Genomic DNA, 19,465 nt, shown 5'->3' on the forward strand with positions numbered 1-19,465 from the left:
ACCGCCTTTGTCTGGTCCTGTGGGGATTTATTTTTCCTCTCACATGATCCAGGTTCTGCTGATCCTCTGCGTCCCCGGCTGTTCTTGTTCCATGCCATTCTGTGCTGGAATGGTTCCTTCCTGATATCAGTGTCATTATTACTAATTTCAGAAAATCTCTGTCTTTTGGCCTCGGATTTTAAAACGCATCTCCATCTATTGTCGTCACAGGAGAGGGCTTGCTTTTCTCTCAGGCTCTCTGTTGAATGCCTATTAGCCCGTCATTTATCACCTCAGGACCGGCTTTTTCTCCTACATGACTGTGGCTTTCTGTCTCTCCCCGAATACCTCTGCCTGAAACCTCTGTGTTCCCCAAAGATCCTAGTGGAAGATAGGAAACTTAAAAGCTTGCTCCCTTTGACAGGAATAATAATTTGTGAATGCAAATAGAAGTTGTTTCCCTTCCCCACTTCTGCGGAAACATGGCTGGCTTGCTCCTCTGGCACACCCTGTCTGCCGGCAGCAGCCCTGGATTTGACTATTTAACCGTTGTGCATCCTCTGTGGTGTTAGAACAACTTTGCAAACTTGGCCACTACCAAGGTGGGTTCTCCTTGGATTCTGACTCTGGTAAAACACCGGTTGTATCAAAGACTAAATTAAGACCAGAAAAGTTTCAAGATACATGATCCTAGAAAAACAAACTATGTTTTTTGCCTTTATACACCTTTCACTTTCTCAGGATTATTGGTGGTAGGTTCCCACAGGCAGAATATATACTTGGCAATCAAATGTATTTAAAGGATAGAATTTACGCCTCCAGAATATTTTGCCACTGACTTGGTTTAGATCTATATCTGAGCAACTTGACTACAATCCTATATGAAACGTTTGGACCCTGAATCTATAAAATAACATCTTTATCCAAAAATACCTGATGATCCCATAGAGCAAGCTTAAAACAGTTTGTCTCTATGAGTCAACAATCAATATTTGTTCTCAGCTAAAACATTGTTTTAAAAGCCGTTTCCAGTCAGAAGCAATCCAGTGCCCAACAACAGATAAATGGATAAACAAAATGTGGTATATCCACAAACTGGAATATTATTTGGCCTTAAAAAGGAATGAAGTTCTGACAGTCTTCGTCGGAGTTGCCGAGGTTTCCTGCTTCAACAGTGCTTGAACGGAACCCGGCGCTCGCTCCCCGCCCCGGCCGGCCACCCAGAGTCAGCCCTCCTTCATCTCCTCACAGCGCCCTCGGCCCGCCGCAAGGCTCCCGCCGCCGCTCCAGCGCCGCCCCGCCGCCGCCGCCCTCTCCTCTCCTCAGCCGTCCGCCATGACGACCGCGTTCCCCTCGCAGGTGCGCCAGAACTACCACCAGGACTCGGAGGCCGCCATCAACCGTCAGATCAACCTGGAGCTCCACGCCTCCTATGTGTACCTGTCCATGTCTTTCTATTTTTATCGCGATGATGTGGCTTTGAAGAACTTTGCCAAATATTTTCTTCACCAATCTCATGAGGAGAGGGAACATGCTGAGAAACTGATGAAGCTGCAGAACCAACGAGGCGGCCGGATCTTCCTTCAGGACATCAAGAAACCAGACCAGGATGACTGGGAGAATGGGCTGAAGGCAATGGAGTGTGCATTACACTTGGAAAAAAATGTGAATGAGTCACTATTGGAACTGCACAAACTGGCCACTGACAAAAATGACCCCCACTTGTGTGACTTCCTCGAGACTCATTACCTGAATGAGCAGGTGAAAGCCATCAAAGAATTGGGTGACCACGTAACCAACCTGCGCAGGATGGGGGCCCCCGAATCTGGCATGGCAGAGTATCTCTTTGACAAGCACACCCTGGGAGAGTGTGACGAGAGCTAAGTCTTGGGCCAGCTTCCCTCAGCCACCGGGTGACTTCCCTGAGCCACCGAGGCAGTGCATGCATGTTGGGGTTACCTTTACCTTTTCTATAAGTTGTACCAAAACATCTACTTAAGTTCTTGGATTTGTACCATTCCTTCAAATAAAGTAATTTGGTACCCAAAAAAAAAAAAAAAAAGGAATGAAGTTCTGACACATCTTACAACACTGATGAACCTTGAAGACATTGTACTAAGTGAAATAAGCCAGTCACAAAAGGACAAGTGCTGTATGATTCCCATTATATGAGGTGGCTAAGTCGCCAAGTTCATGGAGACAGAAAATAGAATGATGGTTGCCAGGGGCTGGGGGCAGGGGGAAGAGGGAGCCATCTAATGGGGGACAGAGTTTCAGTTTGGGAACATGAAAACATTTTGGAGACAGATGGTGGTGATGGTTGCACAACATTGTGAATGTACTTAATGCCACTGAACTGCACGCTTAAAAATGGTTAAAATGGTAGGGTTTGTGTTATGTACGGTTTACCATAATTTTTTAAAATACAACATAAAAAAAGTTATTTCCAAGTGAGAATTTTTAATATTCCCCCAAATACCTGGCTCTGAGGTTGAAATGATTTCCAAATGACCTGTGTTAGTTGCCATTTGATCTTAACAATATAGACAGAACATCCAGGCCTGGGGACTGTAGAAAAATAGTGATATCCAACTACAGAGATTTCACGGTTCACAGCAATAAATTAACTGTGCCTTTTCTTAGCTTTCTGGACAACCCTCCTAAATTCTCCAAATTTCTTCAAAATTTAAAAAGTTACATCTTGTTGTTTTACTCTCAAGGGGAGTATACATGGCTAGGAAGACACATGTATGGCAAATAGTTCTCCATGACAAATCACACAGGAAGACTATTCTTCGGGCTGAAGCCAACACCCCTGGAAGCAGTGTTATTTACCGCTGCACCTTGCAGACTTCGGTCCTCCCGGGGACCCCTCACCCTGCCCGCTGCTCTCCAGTCTGGGTATGTTCTGCTCACTGAACTGAGTAGGAGTGAGGAAATGTTTTACTTCCGGGAGCAATTACCCAAAGAAATAAAATATATGCGTCTATATTTTTTTATTTTTAAAGAGAGATCTCTAAAGACCCTGCATTACCTGTTTTATGACAGCCGTCAATGATATCAACATCAAATAAGGTATATATTCATCACCACATGGAAGCTGAAATGAAAATAAATCCTAATTAAAAGAAGTCCTTAAAAGGAAAATAAGTCCTCAAAATGAAAATAAGTCCTCACCCTTTTTTCCCATAAGTTTGCGGATGACTCTGTCTTCGATTCCTTTTTCCACCTCTGATTGCTTCTGGAAGGAGGGTGATGTGGCAAAGGGGCAGGGAAGGTGCAGAGAGCTCTAAAGCCAGAGAGCTGGATCTAATTCCTGGCCCTGCCATGTATCAACTAAGTTTCTCTGGCTGTCTCCAGAACCGCAGCTGTCTATCTGCAAAATAGAGATGAGAATACAGACATCCATACTGCAAGGCGATAGCAAGGATTAGAAATTATGTATGAATAGCATTTGAAGCAGTGTCTGGCACATAGTAGGTACTCAATAAATTATAGCAATGATCCTGATGTCTGCATCCCAAACACAGTAGCATTATCACACAGCCATACCGTTACACGGCTCCACTGCACTTCCCTCCCCATTCCTCAGTAAAACGTGCTCTGCTCATAGTCACAGGTGAACAGCACACAGAAGTTTACCTGGATCCTTTCTCCATACACTATTTCGCATTTGATCAGTGCAGAAAAGTGTGGAAATAACACAAATACAGTAGGAATTTCTTCATCAATAAATGCCGCATCTGGCTTGAACACTCAAGATTTAAATACAACATAGAGTTATCTGTCTTAGGAAAATTACATGCTCACTATCAAGAGACAGGGCCCAGGCCCAAGGACTGATTGCTATTTTTCCTCACTGCCGTGGTTCGTCACTGCTGTGATTCCTTTTGTCCTACCCCTTCCCCACTAATCTTCACTTTCCTTTTATGTAGGATGAGTTATCTTAAATATGAACGTTAAAGATTAAGAACAGAGTTAAGTTTTTCTTTAATACAATCCATTCTTTGTCAGAGGGGATGACTACGCACATTCAAAGGGAATCTAACAAATATGGTGTGTCTTGTTGTCCAGATTTGGCATCCCCATCCTTCAGTGTTGGGACAAACACCAAGGGACACTAAAGCATGCTTATAACAGACGTCTTAGTCAGCTTGTCTCCCTGCCTTGCCCCTTGTCAGAGAATCTTCTCCCAATGTTCCTGCTGAGTAAGCAATGGCAAGTGACTTCATTCTCTCAACCACAGCCAGCTGGACCAAACATGACCACCTGATCTAAACTGTGCCAATTAGATTCTCCCTTCCAAGAAGCAATCATTGTTTCAGAAATTCTAGCTAGCCTCCTTTGAGTACTTAAATTGGAACATGGTCAAGACTAGGTAGACTATATTGGGTCCATATGGAAGTAGACTTAAAAAATATGGTCTGCAGAGAGAAAAAATGAAGCAGATGTCCAGAGAGAAGCAGAAGGAAAATATACAAAGGAGAGAGGAAGAAAGAGAGAGAGAGAGCAAGCATTCCCTCCTGAGGTCTTTCCACTTGCTGGTTCCAGCTGTTTGTGAGACCCAGGTGTATACTCTGTCCTAGGGTTCTTCGAGAGACAGCTGATATCCTTCTGATGACTTTCTCTTTATGCTTAAGTCAGCATGAGAGGGTTTTGTTTCCTGAAAACAAAAGGTCTCTGAGACAGTATTTCTCACCTTAGCCAGTCACCCAACTGGGTGATGCCATCACCATTGCCACTAGCAGTCACAATAGAAACCACTCCCCCTGAATGTAGAGAGTTAATAACCAGCTGTCCATGGAGAACAGATCCAAATGCCAGAAGCACATCATGCTAGCTTGTAGTAGTATCCTTAGCCCGTGATGTGCTGGTAAATACTTAAGAACCAGCTCTCCTGGGGGAAAAAAAAATCCCTAGTCTGAAGCATTTGCCAATTTCTGTAGTGTAAATACTCCCACCATTGCCATTTCCAACATGAGATTACTGAATGTGAAGTTTGAAAGAGATATTCACAATAGGCTTTTAAAAGTCAGAACAAACAGTTATCTAGCCTACGTTTTCTGATTTATAAGTACTTCCTGACTGCCTTTTATTACTTGATTCTTGTTATCTTACTCTTGTTTTAATGGTTTAAGTTTTATTAGCTCTGTGTCTCTTATTCTGAACCAATTTAAACCTCTTTTGGAGAGGGCATAGTAAAATCGTTTTAAAAATACAGCCTCTCTGAGACCTGTAGTTTCATGCTGTCTCAAACACTAAGAGAATAACAATAATAATACCGCACACTCGTATAGCAACTACAGTTTCTAAGTTACCTCAACGGCATGCAATGGCAGCAAGAACATGGGCATTGCCATAGACTGACCGCTTTGAGTTTCTGCGTAAAAGATGCATTTGGTAAATGTTAGATTTCCTTTCACATTCACTCACTCATTTATTCCAACCATCCCTCCTCGCCAAGAGTTTGTCATGTACATGACAACCAAAATGAGTGAAGACTCCTGAACAAAAGTCGCAATTTTCCAGGGCAGTGCAAACCTTACTCCAGCTTTGGGAAAGGTCGAGTGTTCCGTACCAGAGATCAGAAAGAAAGTTGGAGAAAAAAATGCCTTGTTCCTTGTGTTCAACTTTGAAATGAGCTATTGTCATCTTTGGTTTTGCTTGTAAAACACAAATGAGAGAAGAACTCACTAGACACCATTTCGCTCACTAGACTTCCAAAGTACATCACCCTCCAGACAGCGGGAGAAAGAGATGCCTCTCGCTGGTTTGTAGTAGGGGTATCTACGTGGTTCCCCTGTTAGATTTCCACTTCAGCTCAAACCATTTCCAGTTTTGCCTTTCCAGTGATTTGATAACAAGCCTCAGAGAAACTGAATCAACTCAGTCAACCTTTCCTTGGACTCCCCTCACTCCCACTGTCCCCCACCCTGGTTTGTAAGAAACCCAAAGGTCCCCAAGTCCCACTAGCCTTTGAGAGGAGAACCAAGGAGGTGACTTGAGTAAATGGTTCCTCAAACCCTACCTAGAGAGCCTTCAAATCTAGAGTAAGACTCCATCCTAGAGTTTCTTTAGCAAGGTCTGTGTTTCGGATGAGGCTTTTCAAAGATCTTAGTAACAGATATTTCTAAGTGAAATCTCGCACAAAAGTCCTACAACAGATTAAAAGCATAACTGATCATCTACGGCTTTTCCAGTCTTTATTTTACAGATCTCAAGAAAATTTTAAATTGGAACTGGTTGAATTGCAATGAGGGTCCCCAGAGACCCCTCCAGTCTTGAGCCCTGGCATCTCACTTGTTGAGAAGGCCTTACAACATCTCTGGGAAACCCTAGGGTTCCTCGGGGCATAGTTTGAAAGCCATTGCATTAGGAAGATCTCTCTGCCTGTGTGCAGGAGCAAAGTGGCTTGAGAGCTGGGGGCAAGAAAATCAGTTAGGAGGTTCCTGCGATTGCTCAAATGAGAGCTATGAAGACCTGAATTGGCCTAGGAGACACTTCCAACATAAAGTTACTAGGATGGGCAATTGATTGGATGTGAAAGTCAGGAGAAAGGACAAAGATATCTCTGATTTTTCAACCTTATTTGTGAAAATTAGGGTGCCATTAGAAGAAACGGCTCTCAGAAAAAGAAGAAAATAATCAAAATGGTTTGGGGCATGCCATATACTTTGTTTGGAATAGTTTAGCTTCTCTCTTTGAAGCTTCTAGGGAGGACTTACCTATCCCAGAGAGAGGAAGTGACTTGTCCGTAGGTTCCCACAGAAAATGAGGAGTAAGCACAGACCCTATTGTGCATCAAGGGCAAACACCCGTAAGACATAAAGCGCAAAAATATGAGCCAGTTGCAAGGGAATAGGACCCCAGTCTGTGAGGTCTACTTACCCCAAAGTCATAGACAAATGGTCAAGATCATCCTTCCAAAAAAAAATTTGTTTTCTCTTTCCAGGCTCAGCCCTTCTGAGGACATGGGCTGGCAGCACTGCTATCAGTCGGAATGCTGTCAGATCAGATAGTCAACAAATGTTTACTGAGGGCCTACCATATTGGGGTTAGCCTAGAGAGGTGAAATGACTGGCTCCCCTTAGGATTCAACCAGCTTAAGCACACAGATGGGGTCACTGAGCCCACTGTTTGTTCTCCAAAGTTCATTTGTTTATCTCAGAGTGATCCGAGTAGCTTCCTGCCATTATGACCAGGGACTTTGTGCTCCATGACCCAGGCTGGATGCACTTGGCTGTCACAGTTAGAAAGCTGTCATGGAAAGATCTTCCAGTGCCAATCTTCTTTCTCCCTCTATTTGCCACTGGATCACCAGCGAAGGCAGATGGTGCACTGCAAACACATCCATAAACCAGGCAAATGTGAACCATGTTGATAATGGAAATGCAACACTGGGCACACTAGCCCATGGGACTGATGACTGCAGAGGGACCACTGGGTGGGAATGAAAGGCAAACTTCAGCTCAACACAGGAAGAGCGTCCTTATCCGTGTGTCCTGCAGAGTCAGCCTCCTCCACTAGTTACAAGCGATGAAAACTCTCTGTGCCTCAGTTTCCACATCTTTAAAAGAAAACGATGCTTTAATACCTCCTAAGTTGGATATAAGCGTAAAAAGAGATACGCCACATAGAGATTTTAGCATAGTGACTGCCACATAGTAAGCACCCAATAAATGTTGACTTTCTATGAAGGAGTTGGCTGCTCCAGGGGTAAGAGGTGCCCAATCATGAATTTTCACTCAGAATTTGGACACCTTTGTCAATAACGTTGCAGAGGAGATTTCAGCCTGGATGGGGCATGGACTCTATTTGCTTACTCAAAAGCCACTTTTGCTGCTGAGACTCTGAAATATGGACTCTAGCTACATTGTTTCTTCATGGACGTCTGCATCACCCCGTGATCACTCAGCAAACGTTCATGGGACACCTACTGTGTCCAAAGCAATGGGGACTAAGTGTCAACAGGGGGGACTTTTAACTGCAAAGACAGGGTAGGCTTCCTTACACACAGCCACTGTGGCCGTGGTTCTAACGACCCCGGGAGGGGTCACACAACAGGCTACATGCACTAATCAAACGAGGACTTGTTTTCTATTTCTGCCTTCAGGATTATCTAAGGGATTGGCAGGTCTTTAAATCGCTCCAAGCTGCTTGACCACAACGCCAGACCTGCTACTGAAAACACCCTGCCAAGCGTGATGCTGTTTATCAAAACAAGGTTTAAAAAAATCTTTTCTTTCAATTTCCACTCTATTTCCTAATCAAGAAATACATAATCCCGGGAGGAAATCAACTCTCCTTTCTCTCTCTATCTCTTTCTGCCTCTCTCTTTCTCCCCTCTGTCTCCCTTGGTCTCCTTCCCTCCCTCCCTCCTGTCCCTCTCCCTCGAGCCCCTCCAGCTTTTATCATTTTAAGCTCTATGCATGCCATTCTTCAGGGGATTAAAGTCAAATTTAGACTTCTGCGATTGTGATTACCTACCCCTTGGCTTATGAGATGCATTTGCCTGCATTTGTAATGCATCAATAACTTCCACTCTCCTCTACTTGTAAACAATGCATTATATTAAATAGCCTGTGTCTAGCCTTGTATTGAAACAGACGATAAATTAGGACTTCCAGTTCTTGGTTTTTACTGATTCCTAAACCTGCCAGTTACACGCTTGTCCGCCCCACTGAACATTCCCTCTAAAACGGAGAATGCACAAAGCCCTTGTTCATCGTTCTCCTGTCTCCATCACTGCTGCCGGCTGTCAGTTTCACACCACCGACCAGATTGTAATTGGCAGGGTGAGGTGCAGAAATAGGGAATGGTTTGAATACGTGGTTCTCACCACACAGACACACACACAAACACACAGTCTTCCTGGCTGACGATATTCTGCAAATTTAGGGACTTGATATGTGAAGCTGCTAATCAGAACCCACAAGGGCTGCCCTCATTTGTTAGCCCACGGGTTGGATGCAGAGAAAGGAAACAATGCAATCAACACCTAGTGCTGTCCTAATCCAGCGCGGGGCCTGCCGGGCCCTGGATGGATGTTGCTTTGGGAATGGGCCCTGCTGGGAGCCAGCCCTTGTGCTTTGTGGGGCAGCTCCCCTGCGATCTGAGATCTGCAAGCTTCTCAAGTCACAATCGTCCTGCTCAGCCTTGAGTGAGGTCCTGGAGCAAGAAGCAGAATCTAGCTCACAGAACGTTGGTTAGTTTTTATGGACCTTTTCCTTCCAGGAAATGAAAACTCATATCAGTCTCCCTACGCTGTGTATTCCAACATCTACCATTCTTATACAAATTCAAACCCAGCTGAATCAGGTCACTGAGAGCAGTTCCTCAACCTCAGCAAGAGTGATATTTTAAGCCAATAATTTTTTGCTGTGGGGGCTCTCCTGTGCGTTGTAGGATGTTTAACAGCACCTCCGGCCTCTACTTATTAGATGCCGGTAGCAATACGCCCTGACTCGAGACCGTCAAAAACGTCTCCAGACATTGCCCAATGGTCCCTGCAGGGCTAAATCGCCCTGGATTGAGAACCTCAATAACTTAAAGTTGTGTTTGGTCCCAATGTCTGCCTATAGTTACAGACTTTCAGACCTCATAACAACCAGAGAGTTCATCTACTCCCCTGCTTCTCAAAGTGTGGTCCCCAGACTAGCAGCAGCAGCATCACCTAGAAACTTGTTAGAAATGCAATTTATGGAGCCCATCCCACACAGACTGGTCAGGAACTCTGGGGATGGGGCCCTGCAATCTGTTTTAATACATCTCCTAGGTGATTCTGACCAAAGCTAAAGTTTGAGAACTACCCCGCTATTCCTATATCACCTTCTTCTACAGATAGAAAAACCAAGAACCAGAGAGGCAAAGTGACTTCCCCAATGCCACACAGTGACTTTAGACCCAGATCTTCTACTGCCCAGACCAGAGCACTTGCCGCTGAATTACTCTCGCTTACACCCGCCTGGGTCATTTCCCCATCTCAGTCTTCAGCCTGCTGCTTGCTCCACCTCCTAATGGATCCCTCTTACCACTTCTCTGAATTGCGCTATTCTTTGTGCTTGTGTTCCTGATCCTTTACCTTATTTGAATACTGTTTACTAATTAAGCTGAGATTGAGTTTAACCATCTTTCTGTTTGTACTCCCTTCCTGCTAGCAGTGGGGTGTGTGGCAGTGCGTATGGTGTGAGTGTGGGTCTGTGTAGGTTTCTGGGTGATCTCTGTATTTGTGTCTACCTGTGTGCATCTCTATGAACATGGCTGTGTTCCAGCCTAAGCATGTGTGTGCGTGTGGCAGGCACAAGAGGAGAGAGGCTGAGGTTGTCAGAGAGGAGCCGTGCTCCTGCTCTCTCCAGCCCACATCTCTGAATGCAGGATCAGTAACCTGTGACAGCCTCTGGCAGCGTGTCCCTCAGTTTGAGGGCCAGTGGCAGGCGTGAATTTTATAAGGCAGATTTTGGCAGGCAGAAACTGACATGTTCCTTCTTTCAGAGAGGATGATGATGAAAATTCATCTCTTGGGGCTTTCCAGAAAACACACGTGTTAATCCAGGGTCAACAGACTATTTTTGACTAAAATGTAAACAGCCTTTGTGATTTTTTTTTCCCCATAGAACTGATCAATTGTTAGAATACAGTTATTTTCACACCGGAAGGACAAAGCCTCTAACCCCTAGTCTTGTGTGAACTTTAATAGTTTAAAAACAAATAGCAGGGACTGACCCCATGGCCAAGTGGTTAAATTCACGTGCTGGGCTTGGGCAGCCCAGGGTTTTGTTGGTTCAGATCACGGGGGCGGACATGGCACTGCTCGTCAGGCCATGCTGAGGCGGCATCCCATATAGCACAACCAGAGGCACTCATAACTAGAACATACAACTATGTACTGGGGGGCTTTGGGGAGAAGAAGAAGAAGAAAAAAGAAGATTGGCAACAGATGTTAGCTCAGGTGCCAATCTTTAAAAATAAATAAATAAACAGCAGATTTGCTAGCTCAGAAAAAGCTACGAACAACTGTCTGATTTAAATCCTGATTTTAGTCAAGTGTAGACGTATTGGGGTTGCTGTAGAAATGCGATATTTAGGAGACAGAAAGATCCAGGCTGCAAATTCACAGTGGAGTTTGGGCAAGAACCCAGGAGCCCCGACTTTGATCAACACAGTTATATTCTGACAAGGATTCTCCCCTTGGCCAAACTTTAGTTGGGCTCCTCTGAACCCTCTTCTTGACTAGGCCTGATCTTGGGCTTCCATTTCTGTCCTTGAAGAGTCCAGTTTTAGCAAGAATCCTACTAAATCGGTTTAGAGCAACACTCTACCCTCAGTATCTGGTCAAATCTCCTCGTCTGCCACCATCCCCCAGGTGATGTCAGATCACCCTGGCCTGCCTTCAGTAAGAATCCTGTAGAGTTGGTATATCAAGAATCCAGCAATTCCTGATGTTTCCTCTTGGTTATTTTCCATCCACTAACCCCCACTTGCTCTTTGGTTATAAAACCCCACTCTCCCTTGTAGCGTTCAGAGTTGAGCCCAATCTCGCTCTCCTACTGCAAAACCCCATTATAGTCACCCCTTTGAATAAAGACTTCCTTACTACTTCTAACAAGTGTCATGAATACTTTTTTCTTTAGCAGTTCACACGTCAGCCAAGATTTATCCACTTGGAATGGTAAAACAGACTCTTCCATGACAGACCGTGAGGGGTGGGGGGAAGACCACTCCTTGGACTTGGGTTCTGGTGGCAGCTGTGAAAAGCTAGGCTGCAGAGGCAAGATGAGCGCATCAGGCCATCCTTCCCCACCCAGGACTTGAGATTTCTCTCAGCTCCTAAAAATGGGAAGATTCCATTCCCAGGAAATGGTTACTCACCAGATCTGTGGGGAGAAGCCTGAGATGAAATGAGTCAAACCTGGGAACCTAAATATAGGATTGGACCATATGAAACTGCCTTTTTATAGTCAAAAATGGTAAAATGTTGGCAAGCTCACATGGGTCAACCCCATATATTCATGGATCTCTCCATCCCTGTCTTGTGAATATCTACTACATCCATAGGACTCTAGACGCTACCGGGCAGAGGTGAGGGAGAAGAGATAGAAGGCTTCAAAGAGCTCACAACCAAATTCAAGACTCAGAAAATTAGAGTCTTGACTTATTCCTGAGTCAGAAAAATCATAATGCAGATCTGCATTTCTCCTACAGCTGCCTGTCTTTACGGGGAGGATTCCTTAACACCAGAAATTATTTCTTGATTTAAAAAAACATAGGGAACTGTGGTCTCTGGTGATAATCAGCACTTATAAGTATGCTTGTTTATTTTAAAATCATTTCTATTTCTCACAGGTGAAAAACAGCTATAAGAAAAACAATTTCCTGAGGGCCACTCAACAAAGAACTGCCAAACTTGACCTCCTGCAGGACGAGGCAAAAACCAGTGAGTAGAAATCTAGAGTCAGGCAACACGGAGTGTCTGGGAGCTGGTGGCCATCCGCAAGCTGTTTGCTACCCTTTCATGAAAAGTAGGTACAGAAATTGAAAGTGATCATTTAAAAACGCTTATAGCAATTTGACATAGTAATTTTATTTCTGTTGACTCTAACAATAAAAAATTGGAGTTTGAATTTTGTTTGTTTTGTTGTTTCATTTTTCTAGTTATTCAATGTTATCTTTTACAAAATTATCAGCCCACAATGGATTGGAAATTCCTTAAAAAAATCCTTCGCCACAGATATCTGAGAAGCACTGATCTACAGGAAGGTAGACATCAGCTTTATGTAAATAACAATATTGTCATAATATTTATTATGTATGGGGTCCTATTATAAAGGTTTGCAACAAAAACTCATTTCTCAGGTTCTCACAACAACCCTGTAAGGAAGGAAACATTACTCCTCCAATTTCACAGATGAAGAAACCGAGGCAGAGAGAAGATAAATTACTTTCCCAGTGTTGCACAATTGCTATGAGACAAGTGAGATGAGAATCCAGGAAGTTTGGCTCTTGAGTGCATGCTAATAACCTCTATCATGAGACTGTACAATAAAATATGAAATATCTTGATTCATATGTGAGTGGTAACATATAAAGAAAATCAAGGAATGATTAACACCACAACTCCAGAAAGAAAGCGCCTCTGGGAGGAAGGAATGCTGGGAATGTAACCAAAGAGGACACAGGCCAAGCTTTAAGGGTCTGATCATGTTTTATGCCTTAACCTGGTGAGGGATATGCATGAGTGTTCATTCTACTATTCTTCTTCAACTTCACACATTTTACACACTCTTTTATGCGCATGATACATTTCACAGTTTTTTTGAAAAAATTTTTAAGGAGTAACTGGAGCTATCCACCACTGGCGCCCAGAGTCTCTGGAGAGGGTGAGCGCCCCCCAATGGAGCAGACAAGTACAGCCGTTCTCCTCAGTCAGGGACATGGCAGGTGGGAGGTCAGAGAAGGACCTCAAAGTTTCCTTCCATTACTCAGTCGAAGATTGTTCTTTAAGTCGCATTCTAGAACTCACAGGAAAGAATGAGACCATATTACCTGAGAATTTTAACCAACACATTTATAAACTGATGCAGAATTAACATTTAAGTCTGATGGAAATGTCACACTTGAGAAAACATACAAGAGCACAATTTACAGTGATAGAGTATTGAGGAACTTCTTGATATACTCCAAGAGCTTTCACTGTACGTGTTTCATACATTAATACTGATGTGGATAAAGGGGGCCCACTTCAGTAAACAGGTGAAGCTACTTGCCTCACAAGAGACTGAGGTGAAATGTGTGTTTGCTACACAAGAACTCTTCTTGATGTGTAGAAGGCTGATGTTGCTAAGGAAAGTCTGGATTTGGAAGATTCAAACCATTTTTAGGTGTCCCGACAATAGCCACACAAGATGAAGACAGAGATGCCTACTTGCCAAGAAAGCTGGGTTGCTGTGCCAGGCAATTCAACAAGCATGTGACTGAGTGGCTGCAGACTCCTGGGTCCCACAGCAAACCAACTGAATAGGAACCTCATGAGAGTAGAGCCCAGAAAGCTGCATTTTTACAAACCACTTCTTCCACCCCATGGTTCTAACTCAGGATACTCCTGGGACCATTAAAGATACACCAGGTGAATTAAGATCAACTGTTTTAGAATCACACAACCTAGGCTATATCTCATTTCTGCCATTTCCTAGTTGTATGGCCTTGAGGAATTTATTTAACTTCACTGAGCCTCAATAGTCCCATCTGTAAAACTGGATGTGAATGTTACTTACCTCTCAGAGTTACAGGGAAGATTTACTTAGAGATTGTATATAAAGTTCCTGGCATATAAGAAGCACTCAAAAATTTTAGCTGGATTTATTTACTATCACTTGTAAGTATCCATAATACACAAAACTATGTGGGAAGGAGGTAGAGGGAAGAATACAAAAATGAACAAAATAGCCCCCTACCTTCAAGGAAATTCTATCCATTGGGGTTGCATTTAAAGCTTTCCTATAAACTTACCAGGAAAAAAAATTCTCAGCTTTTTTTCTAAGATTATCAAGGTATTACCAGCCTGAGTCAAAACTGCTTTAAAACTCTTGATCTTATTCAGGAGACACCTTCATACGTTGGAGGTGGGAAATCTGCTAGGAACATGTATGACCTTCCTCTGAACCAGGCTAGGCATTGTGAGTGACTTTAAATTTCCAATTGTTGATAAAAATTTGCCAGCCTCTGCCCTGTCCTTCACACTGAGCCCTTGAACCAGTGGGTTTCATGCTGGGAAGCATCACAGCCTTGGGAAACATATAACGGTGCTCTTGGTCACTGCTTAGGGGTCTCCTTCAAATCCCCCTTTATGAGATAGTGGCTCCCAGGACCCTGCTGATCTGTATCTGCCAAGTGAGGAGAGAACAGGGGGAAGGGAGACCTTCCCAGACCAGGCCCCTACAAAACCCATCCCCTCTGAAGGGAAAATGGGCCCCTGATGAAAGCACCTCTGATTCTGCAAGGTTCTGTGGGAACGTTTTATAAGTACTATTGTCAATTCTCTGTGCCAAGGGAGGACTATCATTAGCAGCTTTATTTCAAAACTGTAGCTAATTCATAAGTCACATCTTGTGGCTCTAAGACTGCACAATGCTTCAAAGAAATTACTCCATCCAAACTGACCCAGGGAAAGCTAAAAAGTTGTGCCTCTGCCCTCACCTGAACTCTTCCTCATACCTGTGTCTATTCTAGAAATAAGCAGTGAACACCTCTGGGGTTGGTGTAAAGCAACTCGAAGCTCATTTTCCCTCTCTCTGATTCAAACTCGATTGGAGTTGATAAGCAAGGGTTTTAATTCAAAAAACCTCTTAGTGAAGTTATAGACTGCGTAGAAGCATAACTATAAATGAAAGCTAGTGAATAAGTTGAAATCAGAACTTTATCACGTTTGCTAATTATGTCAAGAAGAAATTTAAACCAAGAGTTTCCAAGGAGGAACAATGGCTGGATAATCTATCATCAGATAAGTAGCAAGTCTTTATTAAGAAAGAGCTGCAATTGCTTGTTATGATGCTTAACTTGATACAGTGATTTTCAGTAGTAGTTCTTTAAAATGTTGACACCAGAACCTACCCCCAAACCAATTAAATCAGAATTCCTGGGGGTTGGGCCAGGCATGAGTATTTTTTAAAAGATTCCCAAATGGTTCTAATGGGCAGCTTGGATTAAGACCTACTGTCTTCGTTAACAGAGCTCAATTACCTGAAGAGGTAAGTGCTTTTTTTTTGAAACAGTTTGACTTTTTCCCTTGAGCACCAGACAAATCATGTTGATTAATTAACATTTTCCAAACAACAGCAATGAATTAACTGTTGCTAATGTTCAGGCCATGGAATTAGACATGACTCCCAGGCATCAGACTCATCTCCCCAGACAGAAGGTTGAACATGGTTTCCGAGAACAAGCGCTTAGCAGACAACAACCAGAGGTGAGTTGACCTCGGCTGAGCAAGTACCATGTAGGGAGTAAAAAGACAGAACTATGAGCTCATTTCTGTGTGCACTCAAGTATTTATTAAGTTCACCAGGCACTGTGCTAGGGGCTAGAGAGTCTGAAATTGAGAGAATATGACCAATATCTCCACAGGAACTGACAGTCTAATGGGGAGAAAGAAATGTACACAAAACTTTCCAGCCACGCAATATGTAATTCAAGTACACAGCAGGTACTTGGGGAACCCAAGGAGGAAGCCCAGAGGCCTCAAGATGACAGGCAAGGATTCCTGGAGAAGGTAACTATGAGCTGAATCTAGAAGGGCTGGAGGAAGTCTGCTGGGTCAACGGAGTCTATAACCTGTGCCAAGGTGAGGAGAGCATGAGCAGTTCTGGGAACAACACAAGAGACAGATTAAGCCGAAAATGTAGTCAGGGAGCTGATTATAAAGACCCTTGTATGCCATCTAAGGATTTTGGATTTTACGTTGAGAGTGATGAGGATTATTGATGGATCTTGAGTAGGAAAGTGACATGATCAGATTCACATTTAACATGATCACTCTAGCACTCATAAGCGATCACCTTATCACTTATAGAGCCTTGCTACTCAAAGCGCTGTCCACAGACCAGCGTCATCAGCATCACACGGGAGCTTGTTAGAAATAGAAAAAAATCCCAGGCCCCATCCCAAACATACTAAATTAGAATCTGCATTTTAACAAGCTCCCCAGATGATTCACATGCACATCAAAGCTTGAGATGCACAGTTAAAGAGAAGAAATTTTCATGAGAAAAAGAAGCAAGATTTTAGGAAGACCGGTTAGGAAGCTATTTGTTCCTAATTTGTTAAACTATTCCTTTAAACAGCTCTTTAACAACCACATATAGACATACCCCTGCATAGCTGTCCTCAAAAACATCCAATTGATAAGTAAAACACCCAAACAACACTTCTATAGACAAGATGAATTTTCTCCTCAAGTGACCTTTATTCTCCACCAGATTAGCGAGAATTCTATAGACACAACTACTACATGAAAACCACAGGACATTTGCACTGGAATATGCAATGGTATCTGTTGTGGAATTTCAGATACAGTTTCAGCAGAGGGGAGGAGAGGTCCCCTTGTCTAGTTCTGATGATGGATACAGGCCATAAGATCCTAGTCTTTCTCTCTCTGTTATCTCAAAGACCACATATGGGGTTAACACTACCTTGGTAGTGGGGACCCAGACTAACATCAATTGTGAGCTTTACAATCGTTAATTGGGTGTGCTGAGAGACACATAGAGAGAGATAGAGTCATAGAAGATAGAGAGATAGAAAAAGAAAGATGGAAGAGGCCATGTGTCTTGGGGTGGTTTTTGGTGGAGATAATTTCCTCTCTTTGATCATGGGCAATAGTGATGATGGGACCAAGATGGGGCTACCCTGAGGCACTCCTTTTCATCAGAAAATAGCCTTCCTACATGCCACAACTAGAAGGACTCACAACTGAAATATACAACTATGTACTGGGGAGATTTGGGGAGAAAAACCAGGAAGAAAAAAGAAGATTGGCAACAGTTGCTAGCTCAGGTGCCAATCTTTAAAAAAAAAAAAAAAAAAAAGCCTTCCTACAGAAGTGAATCTTGAAGAATTTGGAAGAAGGAGTGTGATCTACTAGGTAAGAAGTAGGGGGTTTAAAAAGACAAACAAACAATTAGTCTATAAATAAACACAAGTGTACCTCATCTTTAACAATCAGCATGTTATTGAAAAGGGTGTACAAATTGGACCAGAGTTAAATTAAACCTATTTTAAGCCCATTCTTGGAATTTGCTATTTAAAGGAATCCTTTGTAAAGTGGATAATCACCCACTAATGAAGCTTTTGTTAAATCTGGAGTTCTACAAAGCTGAAGTTCCCAAACAGACCGTGATTAGAAGATCACCCCACAGATATTTACAGAGTACAATTTGTCTGGGTTCCAGAGAACCAAGCTCTGTAAAGAGAGACCAGTGGTTAGGTAACCCACCCTCAAAAGAAAATAGAGTGCTGTCTTTCAGGAAAGTGAGTATGTAAATAGACAAAGGAACACAGAACTTGGTTACGAGAAGAGAATCTAAGACCCAGGGGTCAAGCAAAGCAGGTAGAGGACTGGTAAGAAGTGATCAGATGGATTAGTAGACAGCACATCAGACTTAGACAGAAGAAAGGGGAGTGACCACAAAAATCTGGAGATTGTACTTAAATCATGATTAAATCCTTCTTTACTCATCTCAGGATGTCTAGTGCTACTATCCAGAATGTTTTGAAATATTGTTAATTCAATTACCTGAGAGGCATCTGTAAGTTTTTAACCAGCTAGAGAGACATTCTGGTTGGGAGCAATGTAATATACAAGTAATTTACTGTTAATCGAGTAATCTTGCATATCTTGACTCTAAATTCCAAAAGAAGACATCCTTCTATGCTGGACTTCTTGGAATGCTTTCACAGAAAAGATGGAGCTTGAGTGAGAAATAGAAAGATGGGAAAAATTTGGTAATTTGAAAAGAGAGGTAAGAAAAGGCAACCAGAGTTAAATCTAGACATACAGCTATTTAAGATTCTCTCTTTCAATTTTCAAGCACAAGTCATGGGCTCTCAAATAAAAAGATATACCCAGATATAAGCACCATATGGGACTCCAAGAAAGAGCGATAAGGACCAAGCACCTTCCACTTCCCAATAGCCATATAGGATCGTCACATCCTCCTTAGCATCTCATACTTTGCATCAGGTAGACTGCTCCCTTCCTACAGCACCGTGCTGAATGAGAAGTAGGTTGGAAGATACAGAAACACCAGTCCAGTGAATCAAAAGAGAATGCAATGGATGAAAAAAAATCCAAGAGATGAGCCAGTGAAAAGGTCAGAAAGGGGGTAAGTAGAGTCAAAAGAAGCTCCATTTAGATTTCAACCAAGATCAGTACCAGCTATTTCTCAAAAGCTTTTAAGACTTCATGTAACTTAGCAACTGACCTATGTTTGTTTTTTGTTTTGTTTTTATCCACATCAGTTTCTCTGTAGTTACTATCAGTAAAAAATGCTTAGGACTGTGTGTTTACTGAGGGATGGGAGGCAAGCAATAAAAAGTTTGTGCTATGCCCTGTTTGGCAAGGTTGTGACAAGACGGGACAACAAAAAAGATGAGCAAAAGGTCCAATCCTTGGGGTCCTCAGAAAAATCAAAGCCTGAAGGCTGTCCCTGGAATCCAGACTTGCTCTCAGGAGAGTGTGGCCCAGAAGAAGACCCGTGGTGGGACATTACCTTGAGATCTTTCAGGATTTTATTCCTTATCTATCTGAAAATCAGAACCAAGACAGGTGATTAGTCTTCATAGACCACATTGTCGTATCCCATGTTGAACCAAACAGGCTGAAAAATAATTCAGGCTCTCTTACAGTTGACTCGGGGACCCGCACAAGAACCCTAGCCCTCCATTCCCACCAGATTCTGGTTCTCTCTTCCTGGTGAAGAATACTTGAAAATTC

General features: G+C 43.0%; 1 pseudogene; it reads left to right on the forward strand.

The window, feature by feature from the left end:
• Positions 1 to 1,115: 1,115 nt before the first annotated feature.
• LOC106838189 (ferritin heavy chain pseudogene) lies at positions 1,116 to 1,897 on the forward strand (annotated as a pseudogene).
• Positions 1,898 to 19,465: the final 17,568 nt, after the last annotated feature.

The sequence above is a fragment of the Equus asinus genome, chromosome 3 (assembly GCF_041296235.1).
Source record: "Equus asinus isolate D_3611 breed Donkey chromosome 3, EquAss-T2T_v2, whole genome shotgun sequence".
Lineage (NCBI taxonomy): Eukaryota > Metazoa > Chordata > Mammalia > Perissodactyla > Equidae > Equus > Equus asinus.